The sequence below is a fragment of the Canis lupus genome, chromosome 16 (genome assembly GCF_048164855.1).
Source record: "Canis lupus baileyi chromosome 16, mCanLup2.hap1, whole genome shotgun sequence".
In the NCBI taxonomy this organism is placed as follows: Eukaryota; Metazoa; Chordata; class Mammalia; order Carnivora; family Canidae; genus Canis; species Canis lupus.
The window spans coordinates 44,054,228-44,069,965 of NC_132853.1; the positions used below are offsets into that span (position 1 = coordinate 44,054,228).

General features: G+C 40.2%; 1 long non-coding RNA gene across 2 annotated transcripts in view; it reads right to left on the minus strand.

Annotated features, from left to right (window-relative positions):
* The window catches only part of LOC140606906 (uncharacterized), a 331,711-nt gene extending 316,330 nt beyond the window's left edge, over positions 1-15,381 (minus strand). Inside the window, exon 1 of one of the 2 annotated variants that reach the window (XR_012009113.1) lies at positions 15,168-15,381. This is a non-coding gene — a long non-coding RNA (uncharacterized lncRNA). The remainder of the gene's footprint in view (positions 1-15,167) is intronic. The other variant, XR_012009112.1, reaches the window with a different exon arrangement.
* Between the last annotated feature and the right edge of the window lie 357 nt (positions 15,382-15,738).

Genomic DNA, 15,738 nt, shown 5'->3' on the forward strand with positions numbered 1-15,738 from the left:
GCTCTGAGAATTGCTTAATTGCTCTTTGTAGGGGAGAAGAGGGGAGATGGGTGCACGGTGGAAATGAAAGACTCTTAAATTGCAACTTGTAGACTATTTAGAAATTTACCTATAGTTTGAGAAGCAGGAAGGACTACACAAAGTCAGTTTGGGAAGCAGGAAGGACTACACAAAGTTAGTTTGCTTGCATGAAGTCTCATATATGAAAGAGTTGTATTATAATGGAAAAAGAGTGGTTTACTGTAAATTGAACACTGAGCCCTGAACCCCATCAAGGTCCAGTTGGGCTTTCTGGCAGACCCAATTTATAATTGTTCTGGGTTTCAATGGAATCAAATGAAAATAGGAGAATAAATCTTGAAGGGCTCAACTATATCATCAAAAACTGTTTATATGTAAAATCTCCCTTTAGTAGCCTGAAAAATAGCTCCTTCAAAGATGTTCACACCCTAATCCCAGGAACCTGTTAATATATGACCTGATCTGATGGGTAAAAGAGACTTTGCAGGGGCGAATTAATTCTGGATACTGAGTGCTTGAGATTATCCTGGAATATCTGGGTAGGCCCAGTGTAATCATAAGAGTCCTTATAAGGAGGCAGCAAGAAGGTCAAAAGCAGAGAGGAGATCTGAAGATGGAAGCACAGGTTGGTCAGAAGAACGTTGAAGAGATGAGAAGGGGCACATATCAGGGAATGTAGGTGGCAACTGGAAGCTAGGTAAGACAAGGAAACAGATTCTCTCCTCGTGTCCCTGGAAGAAATGCAGTTTTGTTATGTTTGATTTTAGCCCAAAAGATCCATTTTCCAGACTTCTAACCTTCAGAACTGCAAGATAATAAGTATATTGTTTTAAGCCACTTGGTTTCTGGTAATCTGTGATAACAGCAATAGGAAACAAATATACTCACCTCCATTCTCATCCCCCCCACCACCATTTTTGTTTAATTGTTTTTGCCATTGAAGTTTCTCTTCTGGCAAATTAATTTAAGAGACTAGGAAATACGAGTGTAATGCTTATTGGTAGATTTCCCCTTGGGTTTTCACTTTGGGGAGTGAGCTACATCTTTTAGAAAAATACCCCCCAAGAGGTTATAATGATCAAGAAGATCTTTGCAAAGGGTAAAGGGCTGAGCTAGAAATCCGAGGGAAGCAGCCTTTACTAGTGAAATTAGGATAGGTGACACAGATGTGAAGAACCTGTTGTGATAAAATAGGTAGATATTGTCAAGACAAAGAGCAATAAAGGCATGCACAAACTAGTAGCTCTTTCCTAACCCCTCATGTTCAAGTCCCTTGAGGGAAGGGGAAAGAGGAGAATTGTCTGTGTGTAGTCTCTCTGGAGATTAATGGCTCCTACATTTTAATTCTTTGCTAGTTGTTGATATATTTTTCAAGAGGACAGGGAGTCAATAATCCTAGAGAAAATAATTTATAAAGATATATTAAGAGTATTCATCTCAAATGAAGAGAAAAATAAATCTAGTTATCATGTTCACAAGAACATTGCATTGAAAATTACTAAGCATATCACTACCAAAGTACCAGAAGGTTGTAGAGTTATAGCTTAATCAAACATTAAACTTCTTTACTCAATCCAGAGTACTCCATGCATTGTTTTAGTGAGCTCTTTCAAGTACCCTTGCCAGTGGTATAGTTTGTTCAGCTGAAATAAGTCAGTTTGGACAGGTAACCAAAAGCTCTAGAATGATTGGATGTTTCTATGAGAGTAGAGCAATCCAGCATTCTTTGAGCTGGTCATGGTGCTTGAATTGTGCCTCCCAGATCATAGGTGCAGCCATGACTATTTTATAAAAGGCTAAAAGTCCTCCGGATTTTTTAGTTTTCTGGAACTTTCTGCACTGGCTTCAAAATCCACTCTTATAAACCCACCCTTTCCCCCTCAGGTTGCAATTCAATTTGTTTTAGCCAACCATGTGTTTCAGATGCCTTTCTGGCATTTCACTCATTCCTCCTCCCTAGAGGATTTAGATTTACCCTGCCCTTCAGTTCACCCACACACTTGGGCTATAAATTAACTTGCCCTTTGTTCCATATTTCTTAGCCATGATCAGCTGACCAAATGTACGCTCATCCTAGCTCTAGGAACATGAGGCAGGGCCAAACCTTCAGCCCACCATTGCTAGAGGGAAGAGATTAGACTTCAGTTACACAATTATCTTTAGTCAAAATTTGATGCTGTCTACTGGTGATGGAGGAGAAAGATGAAGGATTTCTCTCAAAATTCAGTGTATTAGATGAGAAGTGTTCTTAGGCTCTGGGTACTTGGAAAGAAAAGAAACCTGGGTAGGGTAGGATTCAAGGAGACTAACCTGGGTCTAAAGCAGGACCCCACAAGAATTGCCAGAATCTTCAATGTAAGACATGGCTAAACGAGGAAGTTGAAGATCTCTGGCCACTACAGGTTGATCTATGAAGTCATACCTGCTTAGGGCGGATATTAAAAACATGATTGCAGTCTGTAGCTTAGAGCCAAAGTCAGAGAGGTAGAGCGTCTCACAGCTCAATCATCAGGTGTCATTAGTAAGGTCCAAAAATAGCCCCAGGGGGTACCAGGCAGAGATATAAAGGCAGAAATCTAGTCAGATCACCAATCTACTACGTCAGATGATGGCTTGGCTGTGATGCAATGGGCATGAAGATGCTCACAGCCTATGTTGGGATGTCCTAAAATCTAGGAATAGAACTCTAAATCCCTCTAACTGGTAAGATGAAGTTGTTGACTTACTCCTGTGATGACCCACAGGTCGGCAATTGCAAGAGCCATAACCTACAGACAGCAGCAGTCATTTCAGTTTATTAGATACATATTCAACAGTTTTAGTTACAGTCTAGCAGAACACACAAATAAAGGACCTGTGATCTAAGCTGAATGACTAAAGGCTAGTGAGGGAGGGAAACTAGACTAATTGGGACACACCATAAACTTTGTGACCAGGATTGGAGTGGTCCAAGAGTTAAGGCTGAGAATTCTGTGCGTCTCTGAGTTTGGTGTAATGTCTAATAAAGGTTGCATATTCCATGGACCTTCCAACAGAACCTAAAAAGAAGCCCTAGAATAACCTTCCTCTAAGGTAGAGCTAGTGAAGGCCCAGGGGAAGAGAAGATAGGCTCCTGGGGGAAGATACTCTGAAGCCAATAATAAATGCACTATAATTAATAAGCTATGATACTGAGCTGATAGGGCTTTGCTTGCAACAGGTAGAGTCTGGATTTATCTTTCTCAGGAGGTGCTTTGTTTTAAGATATTAGGATGGAGATGAAGAAAGAGGAGGAAGAGAGGTAAGAAGGAGGAGAGGATGATCCAGGTTTATAGGTTTGTGTTGTTGAAGATCAGGAGCATAGAGAGTTGAACGATGGTAATGTTCAATGGCTGGCTTAGGAATCTACATGGAGGAAAGACCTAGATAGCTACTGGAATCCGAGCTGAGTGCCAGGTTGCTCAGAATATGGTACTAGACAGCCTGGATCACAGCCTCTTGGGCATAAAGTCCCAGACACCTGCCGTTTATTAAGCACTCTAAGGCTGTCTCCTGTACAATGAAATTTCAGGACCATTGGAGCACTGAAAAGGTGTGGCCAAATGAATGGAGTGCTTGGGGCTGGCAATTAAGAGAGCAGGGAACTGGGGAGGAGAGATATTTGAAACTGGCACATGCTGTATGCTAAAAAACACTGTTTAGTAAATAAAAATCCTGAATAATTGAATATTAATTTAACTTCTATGGGTGACATAATCTACGGCTTAAGTAGAACGCTGTATTATAAAGCACAGCTAATTTAAAAGTCAGAAGTCCTAGATTCAAGTCACAGTTTCACATTTATTGGCTGTGTGGTCTTGGCAAGTCACCTGGTGCATATCCAAAAGTTAAGAATCAAATGAACTCCTATATTCAAGGGTTTTGTGGGCCACCGAAAGTATACTCATAAAATGATCATGATTACTTTCCCTGTACTATCCTATTTCTAGTAACAGTTTATTTTTTTAGTATCGCAGATACACTTCTACAGAAATACATTTCCCCCGAAGTACACGTAACAGGAGAAATTTCATGTGATAGAAAGCACTGCAAATTCCACATGCAAGTATCTTCTTATCTTTGTGTCTCTACAGACTTAAGGCAAAGGCTAGACCAGAGGGTGACGGGAGAAATTCCAGTGCATTACGCGTTACCCATTTTAAAGTGTGATGTAGGACATTCCCCTTTTCAGCAGCTCAGATAGGCAACCCTCATGACTTCTAAAACACTATCCAAGAGTCGATGGGCTGGGTGCCCGACGATCCCTCTAAATAATTGAGTGCCTGTGGTATAGCTCCAGAAGGCATGATTACGTTCTCCAGAAGAGCACTGATTTGCCAGGTCTTATTACACCCCTAGGAGTTATTCAATTCACTTAACAAGATTCCCTTTATGGAAAAGCAAAGAACATTCTAGTCATTTTTCAGTAGATACTTGTTCAAATGCCATCCCTGGCAGCTGCTACAAGTTGGGATCGTATGTGCAATCTCAGGTTTTTGGAAGTCACTTAGCACCATAGCTAATATTTGAGTCATGGACATTTTGAGGAAGACCTCCAACCCACTGCTATACATCCTCCCCACCACTGCCCTCTGATAGATTGGGGTTTACTCACTTGTAACTTTGCCAAATTCTTTTCAGTTTACTTGAACAAAAGACAAAAGAGAGAAGCCCGTAAGTCGATAGCACAGAGGAAAGAGTTGAGAAGCTGCTATCAGAGAGAGCACATCTTTGGATAAATCAAAATAATAACACTAACATTGATAACATTTAAGTTTTATGTGCTTCTATTAACAGAATCTGAATGATTGTATGCATTGTTTCATTTATGTATTACAGTAATCTTCCAAGTTAAAAAATGAAATAAAAACCAGTACGGAAAGGTACAGAGACTTGTTCAAGATCCAATATCAGTAAGAGGCAGGATTTCAACTCAGAAAGTTGAGTCCAGATGAAGCATTTAGCCATTGCATATACTGCTTACTGCTAACTGCTTGGAACTACTTAGAATTTCTCCAAAAGCTGAATGTTACTTCTCTCTGTTGGTACAATTTGGCAGTGGGGCATCTGGTTCTCAGGGAGATGATTAGTGTGGCTAATCCAAAAATTAAATTGCGGGCTTTCCAGGCAAAGTAATGATCTATGGTATGAAATAGTGCTTTCTGGAAGTGTGTGTGAGCTGAAGCTCTAATTTTCCTGGCCTGGTGAGAGACCTAAAGAGTAAAGAAACAATTTCAGTTATAGGAGTAAAACACTGTTAACCACTAAGAAAATACTGTTGAAAATTATGTTTACCCAAGGAAAACATATCAAAGAGACGATAGATTGATGGACTTGTATAATCTCATTTGATTGCAGTGGTATAATTAAACCATCCTATCTAGAATGGGAGGGGAAAGCATCTTGAGTCTTAATGCATAATCAGAGTTATGAGGTTGAAAAGAACTCCACCTTTAGGCTACTGGTATTTGGGGATGTCATTCTAGTCTTTGGAGAAGTCCGTTTTATCCAGTTAGGGCCTTATGCAGCTGCATTACTGAAAGCTTTCCTCACTGCAAGCACTGTGCTAAATACTTTACCTGCATTACCTTTTTTTGACCTCACACAAAACTGCTGGGCCCATTTCACAGATTAGGAAATGGAACAGATATGTCTACTGATTTGTCCAACTTCACATTCCTAATAAATGGCAGAGCCAGGGTGGAAATCCGGGCCGCCTGACAGCTATGTATTTGCACTTCATGAGTATGCCACGATGCCTCCACTCACACTGTAAGGTAGAGATGTTGATTGGAGTCCAAAGACCTAGACTTTGGTCATCTGCCACCCACCATTCAGGAAATGCCATACAAGTTACTCACCTCCCACGTTGAGATGCACACAACAACTGCACTACTTCTCCCACTGCTTGTTTTCCTATGAAAAAGTTTCCTACGTGAAGGGTCTGATTAATAAGGCCTTTAAAAAATACTTTCAACTTAAACTGAATGAAATTATTTTGGTCTTCCTCAAACATGATCAAATTTGAATTGCATTTTGTGGAAAAGGGTAAGACTTGGATAAAGATGTGTGAGGAAAAACATTTCAGGGAAGATGAATTACATGAGCAAAAAATACAGAATTTTGTAGCCCCTCCCCAAATATATTGAATAAGGGTAGAGTAGAGTTCAAGGTGTACATCTGATAAAGGACAGGCAAGATTCGGATTTATCATGAAAACACCGAAGATATTGTCACACAGGGGTTGTGACCCATGTAATTGCCTATTTTTTTTTTTTTTTTTTGGTAGTAATGCCTAGGATAAGGTGAGTGGGGAAAGAAGAAAGCCAAACGGACCAATCATCATACTGCTGCTGCTGCTCTAGTTGAGCTCTAAAGTTGTAGGTTAGAGACTTGCAAGGAAAGATACTAGGCAGATGTGGGAGAGAACAGGGGATTCTGGAAGCAAGACAGCTGTCCTTGGGGGGAGAAAGGAAGGGATTAAAAATGTGAGGATTTTGAGCCTGGATACCTGGGAAAAAGAAGCCAAATGGGGAAATCTAGCATAGAAATCTCCAAGAGGAAGAAAGATTATGGAAATTTGCTGTGGGAATCTATTGTAAAGGCCGTAGATGGACAGTTGAATACAGAGAAGAAAAGTGGTAGAGAGATGTCAGGTCCCAGAGAAAACAAACAGGAAGCCATCTAGTATCCGCACTCTGGACAGTTGGAGCCGTGAAAGCAGCCAAGCTTCCAAGCCAGCCAAAGGAATAACAGGAGAGGTGTGCAGCTCAGTGTATCTCTGTATTTGGAGGATTGGAGAAGGAACAATTGGAGACAGGCAGTTAACAATTAAAAAGATAAACCCTCAGGGCACTGGGGTGGCTCAGTGGTTGAGTGTCTGCCTCTGGGCTCAGGTCATGATCCCAGGGTCCCGGAATCGAGTCCCACATTGGGCTCCTTGCAGAGAAGCCTGCTTTTCCCTCTGCTTAAGTCTCTCTTTCTCTGTACCTCTCATGAATAAATAAATAAAAATCTTTTTAAGATTAATAAGGCCTTAAAAAATCTTTTTAAGATTTTTATTTATTTTTTCATGAGAGACTGAGAGAGAGAGAGAGAGAGGCAGAGACACAGGCAGAGGGAGAAGCAGGCTCTATGCAGGAAGCCCGACGTGGGACTCGATCCTGGGTCTCCAGAATCACACCCTGGGCTGAAGGCGACGCTAAACTGCTGAGCCACCCAGGCTGCCCAATAAATAAAAATCTTAAAAAAAGATAGATCTCATTATAAAGATCCAGGAGTCTGAAACTGTATAATGATACACACGAACACAGGTACATATGTATATAGGTGTGTAGTGTGTGTGTACATGTCTAACCAAGGTCCAAAGTGAAGGATTCAAAGAAAAGCATGACCAAATACCAACTAGACTTGTACTTTATGGCCTTTGTTAATACCCTTTCATTCTTCTTAAAGTCTAAACAGGCTTCCTTTCTATAGTTGGAGAGATTGTTAGAAATGTCTTCCATACCCAAAAGCACTTGTTTTTCCTGATGAATAATTTTCCTTTATACCTACCTTGGCACCATTTGTTATATAACTTCCCTCATCATCAACTCATTTTGCTTCCAAAAACATATTCTCAAGTGCCTGGTTACGTCATAAATACTCTCTATGGATGCTGCTCAACATTTAGTTCTGTGCAGAATTGCTGAGCTGTAATGCGCTACCCACTCTAATATTTCTAATGCCTCCTGGAGTCGTCCCAGCATTAACCATTTATAAAATTCCAACTGCTACTCAATATGTAGAAATGCAATTGCATTTCACTGCTTGCCAAAACAACAGGCCTTTCTGAGATCATTTTTCTTTTTTTGGTTTCCGGGAGAATACAATATTGAAATCCGTGATCAGTAGCCAAGTGCAGGCTGGTGGTAGTTGTTTTTTCCTAAATGATTTTATTATATTGAGGATTTGCCTCAGGACAGAATGTTCTACAGAAACTAATAGGTGAATAAGCACATTCATATATGGTGACCCCTTACCCCATTCTACCTCCCAGGCTTTATGTAAGGTTTACTACTACTTACTGAGAGAATTTTAAATTTCGTTGTAAAGGCAAATGGTGGATGTAGTTTGCATTTGGAGGATGCAAAATGATGCTTTGGTAGTAGGACAAAGCCATCTTTTTTAAATTTAAACTGGGACCAAAGGTAGATAATACCATTGTGAGACATGGTCTGCTAGTTCTCTTGGAGTGATAAAGGCTATTGTAATGAAGCAGACCGTTTGTACATGATGTAGTAAGTGGGGTGCAGCACGCTGTGGAGACTTCGAGTTATAGAGTCAGTCAGCTGAATGTCAGAATTCCTCACTAGCTTTGAGTGAAATAGTTCTACTTTTACTTGGGGATTCTAACATTCATTTGTACCACAAGAAAGGGCTTTCAAGAATAATGTTTTTATGAGGTCTGCAACAGAAGAAAGGTTTCTTTGAAGTCAAAGTCGTTGGGGTGCCTGGGGGGCTCAGTGGTTGAGCATCTGCCTTTGGCTCAGATCGTGATCCTGAGGTCCTGAGATCAAGTCCCACATTAGGCTCCTTGTGGGGAGCTTGCTTCTCCCTCCGCCTATGTCTCTGCCTCTCTCTGTGTATCTCTCATGAAAAAACAAAATCTTAAAAAAAAAAAAAAAGTCAAAGTTGTCAGATACCACAGAGTCATTATAAACATTGGACAAACAAGCAAAACTAAATAATATTGTGCTGGGGTGAGAGGGAAGGAGCAATTGATTAGGATTAGATTCTAGAGCCAAAGATGTAACCTTGTCATTTCATTTTTTTCCTGTGATTGCCATTATTAGTCAACTGATATACACATATTTTAGTTTTAGGATGTCAACCATAGCACTCATTACTAGGGATACAAAATACTCTGACATGCTTCATGCTTCATGTAGGTGAGAAGGGATAAAGGAAGACTTCCTTGTAGAAGAACTTGAGTGGAGTTTCAATAATTAGACAATTTCCCAGTAAGAAATGAAAGAAAATTCCAGTGAAAAAAAATGTGCAAATGTTAGAAATTGCTTTTTTAAAAATTTGCTTTACTTAGAAAAACAGGATAGATGTAGGAAGAATTATGAGCGAATATCATCAGAGAAAGCTAAGAGGGGAGGTTCTAATATTTTAATAGATTATACAGGTTAAAAAAAAGTAATCACCCCACTCATAAAGTTATGTAAACATGAAGGACATTTAAATACTGTTTCCTGGAGAACAAATGTCTGTCGTGCAAAGGGCACTTTGTCTCCTTTGCCATTGCTGGAATGCGTGATTTTAATAAATGCTGTTAGGACAAACTTTATTTCTAAGCCAACAAACTTAACCTTGAAGCTCAGCTTCAAGATCAGGACACCTGTTACTTAGATCATTCCAAGCATGGTCAGTCAAGTTCATGGCATTTGCCTAAGGAAGAATCTGTATCAGAGGGAATCTCTTAGATCAGTCTTCCAATTAAAAATAAATCCTTTATAAATTTGACTACTTACGATACAAGATTAGGACTACAAAGACCCTCTTGAACGAATGACTCAGCAATCTGTCAGGTGTCTTCTCCATCATTTGTCTTGCTTTGAGAAACCGGGGGTGGCTCAGGTTGGGGCTACAGAAAAATAGTAAGAGGCACCCACCTTGTTCCTCCCTACCTTCCAGAATCTTGATAAGGAGGCAAGACACAGACAACTGGGGGGAAAAAAACTGTATATAGTTGAGGCATGTGTATGTATAATTACCATCCTAAACTGATTTTGTCAAAGACCTAGGCAGGCAGAATGAGGACTCCTCAAAATTGTCCACATTCTAACATGGCAAAAAGAGACTTTTCAAGTGTGATCTAGGTGACCAATCTCGAGATGGGGAGATTATCCTGGATTAGCCTGGTGGTTTCAATCTAATCACAACTTCTTAAAATTGGAAGAAGTAGGCAGAAAGTAGAGTCTAAAGAGAGCAACATAGAAAGGCTAGAAGTGTTCCAGAAGACCACTGGTGTACTGACATGTCGAGGCCATGCATAAGGGCCCGAGAGAGCCCTCTAGGAACTCAGGGCCACCTCCAGCCAGTGCCAGGAAGGAAATGGACCTAATGCCACAACTGCATGGAAACGAATCCTGCCCACACCTGAATGAGCAAGGAAAGGATTTCTATGCAAAGGAAAGAAAAGCCCCGCTGATACCTTGATCTGAGCCACAAGAGACCCATATCAGACTCCTAGTTGACAAGACCATAAAATAATAGTTATATAGTTATGTTGCTTGAAGCCACAAAGCTTGTGACCGTTTGTCGTAGCAGCCTAGAGTACTGATGTACCACCAAGATGAGTGGCAAAAATTACTTAATTCTTCTCTTGGCATTTGGGAAAAGAGAGGGATGGATGTAATTTCTTGGAAGATCTTCATGGTTATGAAATTTGAGCTGGTTTTGTAGGCCGGCGGGGTTTAAGAAGGCATAACATTTCCCCCTCCAGGGAAAGTTCAGAGAGCAGACCTCAGGGCCTCGTAGGAAAGCAGACGGCTTCTGCAGGGAAGGAGGTAGAAGTCTAGATTAGGAATGTGTTCCTGAGGACTTTGCCTGCAGGAGGTGAAATCTGAACTTTCAGAGGAAATTTTTATTTCAGCCCACCCATACAGAGCAGCTACATGGGTCCCTCCATTACCCCTGTCCTCCTGCCTGTCTTCAGCAACACTGAGGGACTCAAACACAAAAATAAAAATGCACATTTATGGGGTGCCTGGGCGGCCTCATCGGTTAAGCATCTCACTTTTGATTTAAGCTCAGATCATAACCTCGGGGTTGTGAGATCGAGCCCCCTGTGGTGCTCTGTGCTCAGAATCAGCTTGAGATTCTCACCCTTTCCTCCTCCCCCTGCTTGTTCTGTCTCCCTCTCTCAAATAAATCCTTTTTAAAAATTCACATTATTGATTACCAAACACCATGCACTGTACTATGAGCTTATTCGTGTTATTTACTTTAATCCTCACAACAAACCTTTTCTACAAGAGTACACGGAGGCTTAGAGAGATTTAATGAACCTACACCAGGACACAGCACTAACTAGGGGCAAATCCAGGCTGTAAAACCTAGAGCTCAAAGTCTTAGCCATTTTACGTAGTGCCACCCCTGACAATCAGACCTGCAGTTTGTTTTAACTGCCTGCAGAATATTTTATTCATGTGTACTTTATTATGCATCTATAGGCACAGATTATGCATGCTAACCGATGTGTCATTCACCATTTTAAAAAGGAAACAAAAACAGATCTAGTTATTCAATCAGGTGAGAGGTCTACAATGACCACAGCATGATTCATCCAAGAATTGTTTACATATTATAGCCAAAAACTCCAGCTGGCTACAAAAAAAAAAAAAAAAAAAAAGGATTCAGTGATCAAATACAAACCTCAACTAAGATGCATCTGAGTCTACAAGAATCCCTGGCATTTGTGCAACTATCAAGAGTGCCATGCCCACAATTTTGTCGGTAGTGATGAGCAGCTGGGACTCTAGCAATTGAATAGGTTACTAGAACTGCTTTTGTGTTATTCTGTTGAAATGCCTTCCTTTGCTCCCATAATTCTTCAAATATCGTCAGCACCAGAGGGAAACCGGACATCTGAAAAGGACCTAATTAACATGGAGCACAATTCAAGGAATGAATGGATGAGCGAGTGAATAGTGTTGCCCAGATCCAAAATACAGCATCTCGGGGTTGGCTAGCGCTCTCAAAAAAAGCAGTCGTGACTTTGTCCTGCTACTACACACAGTCTGTGCTGCTTTGTTGAAATCCAAAATATAAGGTTGATCTTTCAAACTTTTACCTTCCTTTAAGACTTAAGAAAGCATGAATTCCTTGGAGAATGCATCAATGCATCTAAATAAAACCCATCTATTTTTATTTAAAGGCTGAAATTATGACACATGCTAGAGGAATTGAATGTAATTAACAGATCACCGGCTTTGAAATAATTTTTAATGGTAATAATTGGCAGAAAATAGGATGTGGCTAATAATGTTCTGTTGATGGTACAGAAGAGTTTTCACAAGTAATTGCTTATCCACTTGAAAGCCAACATTCTTCCAGGAGAATAAATTTCTGTTATTCTTGTTTATTTGGATTAGATTTAAAAAATGGCTTTTGGTTAGGTAATAGAAGTACATATAAGAAATTTCAACAGATCAAGTTCTTACCTCAACCATGTTACTTGTTTGGTTCCCCCCCCCCCCCTTTGGAGGCAATCACAGTTTCTTTTGTATCCTTTAATATACCTATATATCTATATGTCTACCCATAGGTATACCTAATCATACACAGAGTTTATTACTATTAAAAAAAATCATCACTGGAATTTGGCTAAAAATCTAGTTTTCCCCAGGTAAATAGAAGGAAAACATTTAAACTACTTAAATTGTTTTTATTTTTTATTTTTTTTAAGATTTTTTTTTTTTTTTTTAATTAGAGACCAAGAGAGAGAGAGGCAGAGACACAGGCAGAGGGATAAGCAGACTCCATGCAGGGAGCCCGACGTGGGACTCGATCCTGGGTCTCCAGGATCACACCCTGGGCCAAAGGCAGCGGTAAACCGCTGAGCCACCCGGGCTGCCCAAAACTACTTAAATTGTTTTTAAAAGATGTGGCTATGAATAAAAACAAGTGCAGCTTATAGAATATGTATTATTATTTAATCTCATTAGCTGGGAAGGACAGCAAGATGGAAGTTAAAGCAGAGGCTCAGGGAACAGATCTCGACTTTTAGTTGTGTCATGACTCCATGACAGGTTGCTTCACCTGTAAAATGGGGATACAGACAGTATTAACTTTAGGATTACTGAAAGAATCTAGCTAACATGTTTAGCACGGTGCTTGGCACTTATTAGGAACTCAAACTTTAGAGGTAAGAAAGAAAAACCGATCAGGAAAAAGGAAGACGGCAAGTGTGTGTGTGTTTGTGTGTGTGTCTGTATGTGTCTGTGTCTGTGTGTTTTAAGCCCAGAGTGCTTCAGGAAAAAAAAAAAATCTGTCGTTATAATTATCTTGGGCATTGCTTTCAGAAAAATGATATTTTTAAGCTTAGGAAATATAGCATTGGAAAGCTCATTTACAAATTTGGAACTTGAGATTTAACACTTCATTTAAATACATTTCTCTTTTTTGCTCCCAGCAGTGTATTAAAGTAATGGATGAAACCATAACAGGTTTCAAATGACAAAAGACTTAGAATCCAAGTGATTGGTCAATAAACCATCACTTTCCCATGGTTTCCCATGGTTTCCATTTGCCCTCATAGATGGCTCCGGGCTATTAGAGGTCTTCTTTCTTTTGGGATTCCATATACTTCTTTTGCTTCCTTACTTCTTTGACATTCATTACCTGTCTTTGGGCTCTCACACTTGACAATAGGCAGATTTTTTTTTTATTTTATTTATTCATGAAAGAGACATAGGCAGAAGAAGAAGCAGGCTCCCTGTGCAGAACCTGATGCAGAATTTGGTCCCAGGATCTCCAGATCACAATCTGAGCCAAAGGCAGACACTCAACCACTGAGCCACCCAGGTGCCACAGGTATTATTCTTTTAGAAGACTCAGGCTTCTCCTTCTAAGCCACAACCCACCAACATAAGAAATTTTAAAAGGCCCAGAAAGAAATCTTCAACTAGAGCAAGTGGACACACAAGTACATATCTCTGCCATGTTTGTCATCACTACCATGAGCAATGCCTTAACTCCTTTGGTAATACCAAACATACCACTGGAAGGAAAAGGTTGGGAAGTGCTGACAGAGAGGTGGGAGAAACTTAACCTTTTGGCAAACAGCAGATAGATGTGAAAATAGAACCGAGCAGATATATCCAGTTCCTCATCATCTCTCCTCAAAGGACCTCACTAAAGTCAATATCACCTTGGCTCCCATGACGACGATAAATAGGTATCAAATATGCTTTTGCTCCGAAGACCTCTGGGCATTGGTACAAAATACAAATGCAAAACTTGGGCTGAATTAATCTCCTGATGTACCACTTAACAAAAAAGCCACAGAATGCAGGTTTGCCGGGCCAAGCTGCTAGGCCTGCCTCTCTGCAAGGCTGTCAGCACCCTCTAAAAAAGAAGGTTGATAAAATTAAGCAGGCAGTTTCTGTTGGCATTTTCACACGGTATGAAACACATGTTCTGTTTAGAATGCAAACATGACTGCAGGGTTATAGGATCTTTGGGGGATGTATGCCAATTAAGAGATTTCTGATCACAGGATTACGGTCTCAAAGTTTAAAACTTGGTTGAGCCTACAGCAAGTAAATCAAGGCCCTTCCCTGAAGGGAAGATTAGACAAACGTCTAGCAACTTGGAGCCACTAAGTCAGTCCATCTACAAAAATCAGTACTTATTCTTGCAACCTCAAAGTCTACACGTTCCCAGGCCCTGGCTCAACACAGAATGGATTCCTTCTGTTTGACAGGGGTGTTATCTGCTGTGGAAGGGGAAAAGAGACTAGAGCAGGTGTTACTTTTGGGGTCCCTTTTGCCTTTACCAAGTTTAATGGTACCAAAGTGGAAAAGATTCAGCTTGAGACAAAAATCTCAAATTATACATGTATGTGAGTTACGTGCAGTAAAATCTGATGGTCTGTATTGGTGGGTCTTGTTTTCCTCTGAAAAATGGGGATAATAGGAAGGGTTCTGGTGAGCACATTTGAGAGTGAAAGAAAATCCTAGCCATAAAGTAAAGTTGGCAGCCTAAGAATGGAGGTCTACTCTATACTCCATATATATTAACAATTCTTTCTGTCTTGATTTCATATAGACTGATTTATTCTACATTCCTATAGAATGTTTATTGTATGTATTCTGTGTTCTATATGGTAAAATTACTCCTCTGGAAGGCGGAAAGTCTGTGGAAGGAAAAGAATAGATTACCTCTGCAAAAGAAGTAGGAGGGCAACGGAGAGATATTAAAGTCCAATTTTCTATATTTCCTCCAGGTCTCTGAATGTCAGCACTTTCCCTCTAGCAGGAAATAAGCCCAAGGGGTAAAGAAATGGAAATATGTTCATATTTGTGTTACATAGAGCTAAGAGTAGAAAGAGCTTAAAGCCACTGGTAACTCACAGTTCTTGGAGAGGAGACTCCTCCAGCCAATGAAGTTTAAATCAAATATTTCCAGCTCCTCTTTTGCTGTTTTAGGTACTAATCCCAAGTCTCAAAATAATATTCTGACTCTCTCCCAGCATGGCCCTCTGATAGCGAAAGGTCACATAAAGGGAACAGATATGGGAGCCAGAGTCCTTGGGGGTGAGCCTAGCTGTGTAGCCACCGGCATGTGACACTAAACCCTCCCATCCACAGCTTGTCACTGAGCTTGGGGTTCCAGCTCACGTGTAGCTTTCACATCCAGGTACTTGGCTACATAAGTGGAAAAAAATCTTTTGCTTTTGTTTATCCCCCCAAAAAAACTTTTATGTTCACAAATGTCATATTAAGTAGCTAATAAAGGACCGAAAATCGACCTAAAAATGTCTGAACTATATTCTCAGACTACTTGGGTTTTTACTTTCTTAAAGAATTATGAAGCATCAAGCTCTAGCCCCCCACCCCCCTTATCCAAGTAATTTATTCAGAAAACCACAAAGTGACAAGTGTTGGTCTTCCATAAAGCTCTCCTCATTTTTGTATTAAAAAA